Here is a 10502-nt window from a genome sequence, read left to right on the forward strand (position 1 = left end):
TTTACAGCCGCTACTTTCTGGTCCCCAAGAAGGATGGCGGTCTCAGACCCATCCTAGATCTCAGACTTTTGAATCGCTCCCTCATGAGACGGAATTTCAAAATGCTGACGCTGAAGCAGATCCTCGTGCACATTTGCCCCGAGGACTGGTTCTGCTCGCTGGACCTGAAGGATGCGTATTTTCACATCCAGATAGCCCCCCATCACAGACGATTCTTGAGATTCGCATTCGAGGGGGTGGCGTACCAATATACGGTCCTGCCTTTCGGGCTGTCTCTGGCTCCTCGCACTTTCACCAAGTGCATGAACGCGGCGCTTTCCCCTCTGAGACAAATGGGAATCCGGGTTTTAAATTATCTCGACGACTGGCTCATCCTAGCCCGTTTGCGAGCCGAGCTGGAACACCACAGATCCGTGCTCCTCAGCCATCTGCAATGCCTGGGTCTCAGGGTCAACTTAGCCAAGAGCTCGCTGTGCCCCAGCCAGCAAATTTCATTTCTGGGTGCAGTCTTCGACTCATTCCGTATGACGGCAGTAGTCTCGTCAGAACGCGCTCTGGCGATTCAGCAGCTCGCGGCCTCAGTCAAGAACAAAGCCTATCTCCCTCTGAAGCTTTTCCAGAGGTTGCTAGGGTTGATGGCTTCCGCCTCCCCGGTGCTGCAGCTCGGCCTTCTTCGGATGCGGCCTCTGCAGTACTGGTTGAAGTTCCGGGTTCCTCCAAACGCCTGGCGGCACGGCCGCCTATGTCTCAAGGTCAATCAGGCCTGTCTTCTAGCCCTGAAACCTTGGTTGAACCCTGCCTGATTCAGTCTTGGAGTACCCCTGCAGGCGGTCTCACGAAGGACGGTGCTCTCAACGGACGCCTCCAACTCGGGTTGATGGCCCAGCACGCTCCTTTATGCTTTTCCTCCGATCGCACTGATCCCCCAGGTCATCAGGCGCATCAGAGAAGACCAACACAGAGTCCTTCTGGTGGCCCCGCTCTGGAGGAGCCAAGTTTTGTCCTCGGAGCTGTTCAAGCTCTCCACGAGAGCCCCTTGGCCGATTCCCCTGAGACGGGATCTCCTCTCTCAGGCAAACAGAACGATCTGGCACCCACAGCCAGAGCTCTGGGCTCTACACCTCTGGTCCCTCGATGGGAGCCGACTAACCTCCCCGGGGACGTTCTAAATACCATTTCTCAGGCGAGAGCCCCGTCCACGAGACGCCTCTACGCTCAAAAATGGTTGATCTTTGTTGATTGGTGTTCCTCACGCAACATAGACCCTGTGGAGAGTGACGTATCCTTCATACTGTCTTTCCTCCAAGAGCGTTTGGATATGGGGCGCACCCCTTCAACGCTTAAAGTTTACGTGGCATGTGCTATGCATGAGCTATGCCGCGCCGCCATTGGTTCAACAACTTGTCTATGAGTGAACCAATGACGGTGCAGTTACACTGCGTTATTGAAAAAGGCTTCAGTGACGGGGAAAAAGGGAGACTTTTCCCCATACGCAGTACTCGTTCCGTATCTCAGGGAACCAAGGTTACGTTAGTAACCGAGTACGATTTCTATTATGCACGTGTGTGTCGTGGTCAGTCAGCAGTCAGTCATTCGTAAATTAAATGGGCATCATTTATCTAATAGAACAAAAAAGTAATTCTGGTTAGTAATAAGTGAAGCTGGTAATGCTTTTTGTAGAGTTGTTTAATTCTCTGCCAAGATTTTTTATCTTCAGTTGATTTCATCGAAGACAGTCAATTGTAGTTGTTTCTCTTTCCTTTAGTGCAGGGGTGTCCAATCCTGCTCCTGGAGAACGACCATCCTGCAGATTTCAGCTCCATCCCCCAGATTTCAGCTCCATCCCCCATCAAACCAGCTAATCAAGGTGTTCAGGGCTGCTTGATAATTACAGACAGGTGTGTCGGAGCAGGGTTGGAACTGAAGTCAGTTTGTCTGTCCGCCTGTATGTTGTATTGTTCTATCTATCTGTCCTTCTATCTATCTGTCAGTCAGTCTGTCCGTCTGTCTGTGTGAGATGATTAAATGTGCTTTTCTTTGGCTAACTGTTTATACCTGAAAATTTTATAATGCACTCACCTGATTAGCTGCTTTTGCACGATCTGGGGCATGTTTTAGGGTCGTGGCAATCTTCTCCTCCACACTCTGCGATTTTTGGTGTGGGTATGACACTGCAGGTACCTTGATTTAATACAGAGATCACAGTTATTAAAATAGGAACTAGAAATTAGAATTAGAAAAAAGCAGCATTTTCCAAAAGCATCAAACATTGATCTTATTTATTTCTGCTATATATATACAGTACAGTACAAAAGTTTGGAACCACTAAGATTTTTAATGTTTTTAAAAGAAGTTTCGTCTGCTCACCAAGGCTACATTTATTTAATTAAAAATATAGTAAAAAACAGTAATATTGTGAAATATTATTACAATTTAAAATAATTGTGTACTATTTAAATATATTTGTCAAAGTAATTTAATAATTGAAACTGTGTTCATTGGAAACCATGTAATACCCTCGGCCACTGCAGAATGCATCACCGCAAAAATAAAAGATGTGTTGTCAGACCGTGGTGTAGCTATGGGTCGGGTAGTTGGACTGGGAAGTGATGGAGCAAATGTGATGGTGGGTAGAAAGGCCGGAGTTGCGCAGCATCGCTTTCCTGGATTGAAGGATGAAGCTTTAGGTAATCAAATTCAAATGACACGCCACTATCTGGAACCTTATCAAATTAGTTTTTTTTTAAATTCCTTTCTTGATATTTTCATAACACATTGATTAGGGCTGCAATAATACATGTATCCATGTGAACCAAATGGATATGGATACGACTGTATTTTAAGAGGACCTATGCTGGGTACACACTAAAAGATTTTTACAATCGTATAAGATTTTCAAAATGTGAGAGACCACAAACATGAGGACAGAAAACCCTCTTTTGTGCAGCACTACTTCCTTCCTTCCGCCACGGATTCAAATCTCAGGTTGTCAGTTGGACCAAGCCTCAGTTACTAATTCTAAAACGTCACTTCAGAACTAGTAACGAAGGAACGTTTCAAAACTCAAGTTGTCAGTTGAACCAAGCCTCCGTTACTAACTCTAAAACGTCACTTTAGAACTAGTAACGAAGGAACGTTGAGTCGCTTCATTGAAACACATTGAATTTTGTACAGTATTAGAGAGAGAGAGAGAGAGAGAGAGAGAGAGCAAGAGAGAGAGAGTAGGCGATTACCTGTGTATATTGCATTACATTCATTCTTCAAGTCGATGTCCATAATATTATATCCTTTATACAAGTCCGTTTGAATGTCCGCTTTCTCTACGGAACATACATGGCTAACATTAGACATTCTCGAATGCTTTGCTTAGAAAGAAAATCACTTCAGAGGAGGGCATTCATTGTGGAGGAAAACCATGGGATCAAGTGATGTCATGTGACAAAAATAAAAATTAGAATTACCAAAATAAAATTATAAATTGATGAGAGTATAACAAATTGGATAAAAAATACATACTTGAAGTATTCCTTTTGCCCCCTGAGTCTCTACATCTTTCAGCTTCAGCCTTGAGTGTCGAACTCCTTCAGCTTCACCCCTGACTTTCTGGGTCCTGAAGATTTGCCCCCGAGTCTCTGCCTCCTACAGCTTCAGCCCTGAGTGTCGAACTCCTTCGGCTTCACCCCTGAGTTTCTGGGTCCTGAAGATTTGCCCCCTGAGTTTTGCATTCTACAGCTTCAGCCCTGAGTGTCAAACTCCTTCAGCTTCACCCCTGAGTTTCTGGGTCCTGAAGATTTGCCCCCTGAGTCTCTGCCTCCTACAGCTTCACCCCTGAGTGTCTGGGTCCTGAAGATTTGCCCCCTGAGTCTCTGCCTCCTACAGCTTCAGCCCTGAGTGTCGAACTCCTTCGGCTTCACCCCTGAGTTTCTGGGTCCTGAAGATTTGCCCCCTGAGTTTTGCATTCTACAGCTTCAGCCCTGAGTGTCAAACTCCTTCAGCTTCACCCCCGAGTTTCTGGGTCCTGAAGATTTGCCCCCTGAGTCTCTACATCTTTCAGCTTCACCCCTGAGTGTCGAACTCCTTCAGCTTCACCCCTGAGTTTCTGGGTCCTGAAGATTTGCCCCCTGAGTCTCTGCCTCCTACAGCTTCACCCATGAGTGTCGAACTCCTTCGGCTTCGTCAGAATGACTGTCCCTACCTCATAAACATTCACTGTGGTGCACACAGAACGGCACTGGCTGCTTGTGATGCCTCCAATGTTGTGAGTGAAATAAGTGCATATGTCACCACTGTTAATAACATATACACATACTACAAGAATTCCCCCATTCGAACAAACCGATTAAACAAACTCCAAAATGAAATGGAGGCACAAGACCTATTGAGTCTAAAACAACCATCGGCAACACGCTGGCTCTCATTGGAGAGGGCAGTTAAGGGCATACGTGCCAACTGGGTTGCTCTGGTATTGGAATTGGAGGAGGAGGAAAACTCGAAAAACTGCCCGGTAGCTAAGGGTATTCGAAAGCGCATCCAAACATACACATTCCCTGCCCTAACTCACATGTTGTCTGACGTCTTGGCCGTTGTGAACCGCATGAATCTCACGTTCCAAAAAGATGATGTTAACATCTCACACATCCACCCTGTTGTGAACATGACCCTTGCTAGCCTAGATGACTTGATGAATGAGCCAGGTAAAGCGGAAACAGAATTCAACAAGGACTTACAAGATGGCAAGTTCTGTGGCATTATTCTGACACATGCAGATGCGCAGAGCTTTTCAGTTTTGCGCAAAGAGTACATAGCAGAGCTCACCAGATCTATCAGAAAAAGATTTCCTTTGGAGCATGTGGGTCTCATCGCTGACCTCGACACCGTACTCAATGCATCTCGCTATCCGGGCACTGACAGTGCATTGAAGAGCTATGGGCTGGATGCTTTGGAGCGCGTTTGTGACCACTATGGAGCGCAGAAGTGCGCATCTGCGCCCCTGGTACAGAAGGAGCGCGTGCTGCAGGATTTCCTCCCGATGAAACGAGTGCTTGCAGGATCGGGACATCCCACATTCAGAGAGTCCTGCAAACTTCTGATCACTTCCCTGGGAGAAATGTTTCCTGACTACAAAACTCTGGCTGAAGTGGCGCTAGTTATTCCGGTCTCCAGTGTGGCAGCAAAACGCAGTTTCAGCCTCCAGAACAAAATCAAAACTGTCACAAGAAGTCGTCTTTCTGAGGCAAAGACACAGAATTTAATGACAATTGCCTCTGCATCTGTCTCCCTTGATGCGTTTGATTACGCACAGGCGAGCAACCAATTCAAGTCGATGCGGAACAGGAGGAAGATTTGAGTTCAGGCAGATAGGCCAGAACAATGATTGAAATATTTTGTTACGTATTTAAGTTATGCAAGTTGCGTTGTTTATATCTGCCTGTTCTGGCTCAAATGGCCTTGTTTAAATTGCCTCCGCTGACAGGGCGAAAAAAAAAAAAAAAAGAAATTGTTGAACATGAAATTTCATGCAGTTTTTGTTCATTTGTTATGTTCATAAATAAATAAATAAATGAATTCTTTAGGCTATCTGCTCGTTTTCGTGATTAAAATATGAATGAAAATAAAAGCTATTAGAAAATATGAAAATTAAAATGACAGGTAATAATAGATTATGACGGAATTTTTACGACCATGTCCGTCAAAATGACGGACAATGAGAAAGTCTAACGCGACCTCTGATATATATATATATATATATATATATATATATATATATTATTGGACCAGATATAATAAATGAGAAAAGCATTGTTTTGATAGCAAGTCAAAATAGTCTTTGTGACTGAGTAAAATTGATGGGTAAAGGTTTCTTGGAATAAAATAATTGTTTTCTGCCTTATTGAATGTAATTTCGTATTGGCTAGGAAATGCAGTATAATCTATTGGGAACAATTCACTTTTCTCTATAACTTACTGTAGCACTACAGGTCTTTCTACGTATATTCCTTTGTTTGGAAAGCTCCTTCGGCCTTGTGTAATCTGATGCCGTTTGTTGTTTTTGAAGAGTTGTGCTGCAGAATGAGAGTCTCACGACTTGATGCCTGCTTGTTATTTAACTTACCGAAATGTATTATATAACTTTGTCTTCTTATTGTTCACACAGATCTTTCCACAGCCGGATGTACTTCCTCTGCCCTCACTGCAAGAAGGCTCCACCCTCTCTTCCTGTGCACCTCAGGACGGTGTGCATGCGCGACCGCTCAGAGGCAGAGATACAGGCCACGGTGATCCAAGCCAAGAAAGAGCTGTCTAAATTTATCCACAGGGGACGTCTCTGGGAGTACCAGAGTATTAAAGACATTTTGGCAACTGCTGATCCTCTTGCCAGGTGTGTAAATTACATTTCATGCTTCGCTGCTTTGTCATGTTGCAGTACAATATTTAATATTTATTAAAATGTTTGTGTTTAATTTCCTCAGGTTGTTAGAGGAGATGCAAAAGTTGTGGCTTAGGGCTTAGTGGTAACAAACAAACCTCCAGTCCTCCCTTCCCCCACACGGCCTGTGCCCTCTTTACCTTCATCTGCTCCTCAAAGCCCTGGAGAAGGTGCGAACAAGCCACACGTTGTGACGAACATGACCGTAAGTGTATTTTACTTTACCCATGCCTCCTGATCTTGTGCTCCACAGATGCGTGTACCTTGTGAGTGTTTGTGACGCCTGACACAAATGTCTGTTTGCAGGATCAGGAACGGGAGGGGAGAACCCACACGCCGAACGAAGCTTCTGTTGCAGTGAAGGAGGAAGTGACTGATGACAAGGAAAATGTAAGTTTATATTCAAAATTACACCATAACAGCAGATTAAATATATGGTGGATAAAGTCATGCAAGACTACAGCTTCATATGTATGTTTTTATTTTCATTACAAAGGGTCTTATCTAGAGAAACGATCTGTCATTTTCTACAAAAATACAACTGTAAAACCTGGAAAAATAAATTTGAAAAAAAATTTTATCACTAAACTACTGTCATAAAAAGTTATAGTTTTGTATATACATAACTCCTGAATAAAAATTAAAATGTGTTTGGACTGATTTTTTTAAAAAAAAGTTACGAACAAATTTGATTGGTTTGTCGATAGTGAGCGCAAATGCAGGTGATAAGCGGTTTTATTAAGCGAGTCATTGAGTCGTTCATTCACGATTCGTTCAAACGGCTGATTCATCAAGAATGAGACAGATGTTTGTGAATGGGTCATTGAATCTTTGACTCAAACGATTTGTTCAAAACACTGAATCATTCAAAACATGACTGAGTGTTGCTGTCAGATGCGCTATGTTGTGATCTTTGTTTTCAATTCATCGGATCTATTTTCGCTGCTAAAATAAACCAAAACAGTAACTTAATATTATTAACTTGTTTGTTGAACTGTCATATCAGTGTCACATTTGGTGACACTGAGCGGGGTGTAAATGTAAATGTTTACTCACTCTCACACAAAAATAAATCACTGCATTTAAATTGACTCACGACATAGCTCTCCATTCACTCTAGTCTAGTCTCTTGCCAAGTTCACTTGTGCCAGCTCTCGCTAGTCTGTTATCAATCTCGATTTACATCGGCCTTTACTACAAAACCCCAACAGTCTTTTTAAAGACTAAACCCACAAACATTCTTTTTAAAGATTAGATCAAATCTCAGCCCTAGCCAGTCATTTTTTTAACTGCTAGGCAGTAGCTACACTTAGCTAAAACTACCCACGCAACTAAGACACACACACACACACACACACACTGACGAGGACTACAATCGTTAAGTATTAAAATAAAATCTGAATTGTCTGCAAAATAATTGTTTTGTTCGTTTAATTAAAGATCGTGCCTAAGTCCCGACTGATTAGCCCCTGATACGTCTCTCAACATAGCCACACACACAGTTACATATTGCCTAAATTTTATTGAAAACACATAACAAAAATGGAGAAATTTCTTGTGAAGACCAACAAGCCAACCGACGCACCACCAGCTGCAAAAAAGCTTCGAAGGTACGATGAAGCATACCTGCAGTTTGGGTTTACAGTCACAGCTGATCTGAGACCTCAGTGTGTCGTGTGTGCCGAAGTGCTGGCAAACGACAGTATGAAGCCCTGCAAATTAAAAAGGCACCTCGAAACAAAGCATGCTGGCATTAAAAATAAACCGGATGAATATTTTAAAAGAAAGCTTGATGGCCTCCATCAGCAACAGGCAACCATTTCAGTGCACAGCACTGTGTCTAAACAGTGTTTGGAGGCATTGTATGTAGTGGCCAAAAGAATCGCTCAACTGGGTAAACCGCATACAATCGCCAGACTCTCATTTTGCCGGCAGCACAAGACATGTGCAGAATAATGATAAGCGATAGTGCAGCAGCCAAACTCGATGCATTGGCCTATGCACGGATGGTGCGCAGGCAATAACAGGGCGTGAGCGTGGCCTAGCTGCTCGCGTTCAGCAAGTAGCTCCACTTGTGAAATGGACACATTGCATGGTCCATCGCGAAGCACTAGCTGCTAAAAAAATGCGGGTTCTCTTTGACTCCGTGCTGAACCAATCCATGAAAATTATAAATCTCATCAAATCACGGCCGCTAAACTCTCGCTTGTTTGGGGTCCTCTGCCAGGAGATGGGGTCAGGGCACGAACAGCTGCTTCTGCACACTGAAGTTCACTGGCTCTCCAGGGGGCGGGTGTTACAGCGGTTATATGAGCTGTGAGAGGAGGTGAAGTGGTTTTTGACAGAAATCAAATCAGATCTGGCGAAGCATCTGGATGACACTATGTGGCTTGCGTCTCTGTCCTATTTGGTCGATATATTTGACTGCTTGAATGGTCTCAACCTGTCTTTGCAAGGCCGCGAAACTCATATTTTGCTCCTTGCAGACAAAGTTCATGCCTTTACACAAAAACTAGACCTCTGGCATGGCCGCATCAGTCGATGGAACTGCGACATGTTCCCCATCCTTGCAGATTTTATCACTGATGCAGGCACGTCACACGATTTCTCCTCCCTATTTCAATCAGCGTTTGAGCACATGTCAGCAATGAGAAAACAATTTGTGACATACTTTAAAGAGGATTATCGCTCTTTTGCATGGGTTCGAGATCCGTTTGTGTGCACAGCAAACGAGCTATCAATTGTTATGCAGGAACAGCTTATTGAGCTGAAGAGTGACAGTAGACTGAAGGAACTCTTTAGCTCCTGCCCTCTTTCGTCATTCTGGGCAGCATTGATGCAGGAATACCCTAAATTCTGTGACGGGGGGGGGACAAAGACAATATAACTGGGAGATACATTAATCCCATCAAAGGTAAGTTTTTTTTTTTTGGGTTTCCCATAAACTATCTCTTAACTACTTAACTTCTATTATACAGGATACACAGTGGTCCACCGTAAATACAGTCTGTGACCTGTACAGAGTAGCATGCATGCCTTGGATAATCCAATAATGGAGTAAAATGTGTTTCAAAAATAGACCAAAGTTTTAGAAGGGGCCAAGGGGTGTACTCACACTAGACGATCTGAACCGTGCTCGAACATGTTTGACCCCCAAAACCCTTTTTTTTTCTGGCTGAAGCACATGCTGCATTTATTTGATCAAAAGTTCAGAAAAAACAGTAAATTTTTTAAAATATTTTGACTATTTAAAATAGCTTTCTATTTGAATAGATTTTGAACTATAATTTATTTCTTTGATGCACAGCTGAATTTTCAGCATCATTACTCCAGTCTTCAGTGTCACATGATATACTGATTTGCTGATTATCAATATTTAAAACAGTTGAGTACATTCTTTTTCAGGATTCTTTGATGAATAGAAAGATCCAAAGATCAGTATTTATCTGAAATAAAACACTTTTGTTGTTTGTTACACTATTCTGTTCAAAAGTTTGGAGTCAGTATAATTTTTATTATTTTTTGGGAAAAGAAATTATAGAAATTAGTAATTTTATTTAGCAAGGATGCATAAAATTAATCAAAAGTCATGATAAAGAAATTTATAATGTTAAAAAAATTCAGATAGTGTTTATATCGATATCGGATCTATATTGTATTGACCGAAATTAAGAAATATATTGTGATATAAATTTTGTCCATATCGTCCAGCCCTACTTCAATATAGTCACATCAAAATGACTTAAAGGATAAGTTCATTTCCAGAATAAACATTTCCTGATAATTTACTCATCACGCATTTTGGATGTTCAATCGTTGGCCACCAGTGAAGTCACAATATGGAGAAAAAACCTTAATCTCAAAAACCTTAATTTCTTTGCGACTGAAGAAAGAAACGCATGAACATCTTGAATAACATGAGCGTGAGTAAATTATAAGGAAATTTTTGTTCTGGAAGTGAATTTATCCTTTAATCGTGCTCCAGCCTAGTGTGTATACTCCATAAGTTTAATCTCAATGCAGGGCTCCAGGTGCACGGGCACTACTGCCCTCAAATTATAGTCCAAATTAATTC

At 42.6% G+C, this 10502-nt stretch overlaps 1 long non-coding RNA gene across 1 annotated transcript; it reads left to right on the forward strand.

The window, feature by feature from the left end:
• Positions 1-5800: 5800 nt before the first annotated feature.
• Positions 5801-9619, forward strand: LOC125278435. The gene is made up of 3 exons (XR_007187144.1): positions 5801-6379; positions 6471-6632; positions 6734-9619. It is a non-coding gene; the product is annotated as an uncharacterized LOC125278435 (long non-coding RNA).
• Positions 9620-10502: the final 883 nt, after the last annotated feature.

This window comes from Megalobrama amblycephala, linkage group LG1 (assembly GCF_018812025.1).
Source record: "Megalobrama amblycephala isolate DHTTF-2021 linkage group LG1, ASM1881202v1, whole genome shotgun sequence".
In the NCBI taxonomy this organism is placed as follows: Eukaryota; Metazoa; Chordata; class Actinopteri; order Cypriniformes; family Xenocyprididae; genus Megalobrama; species Megalobrama amblycephala.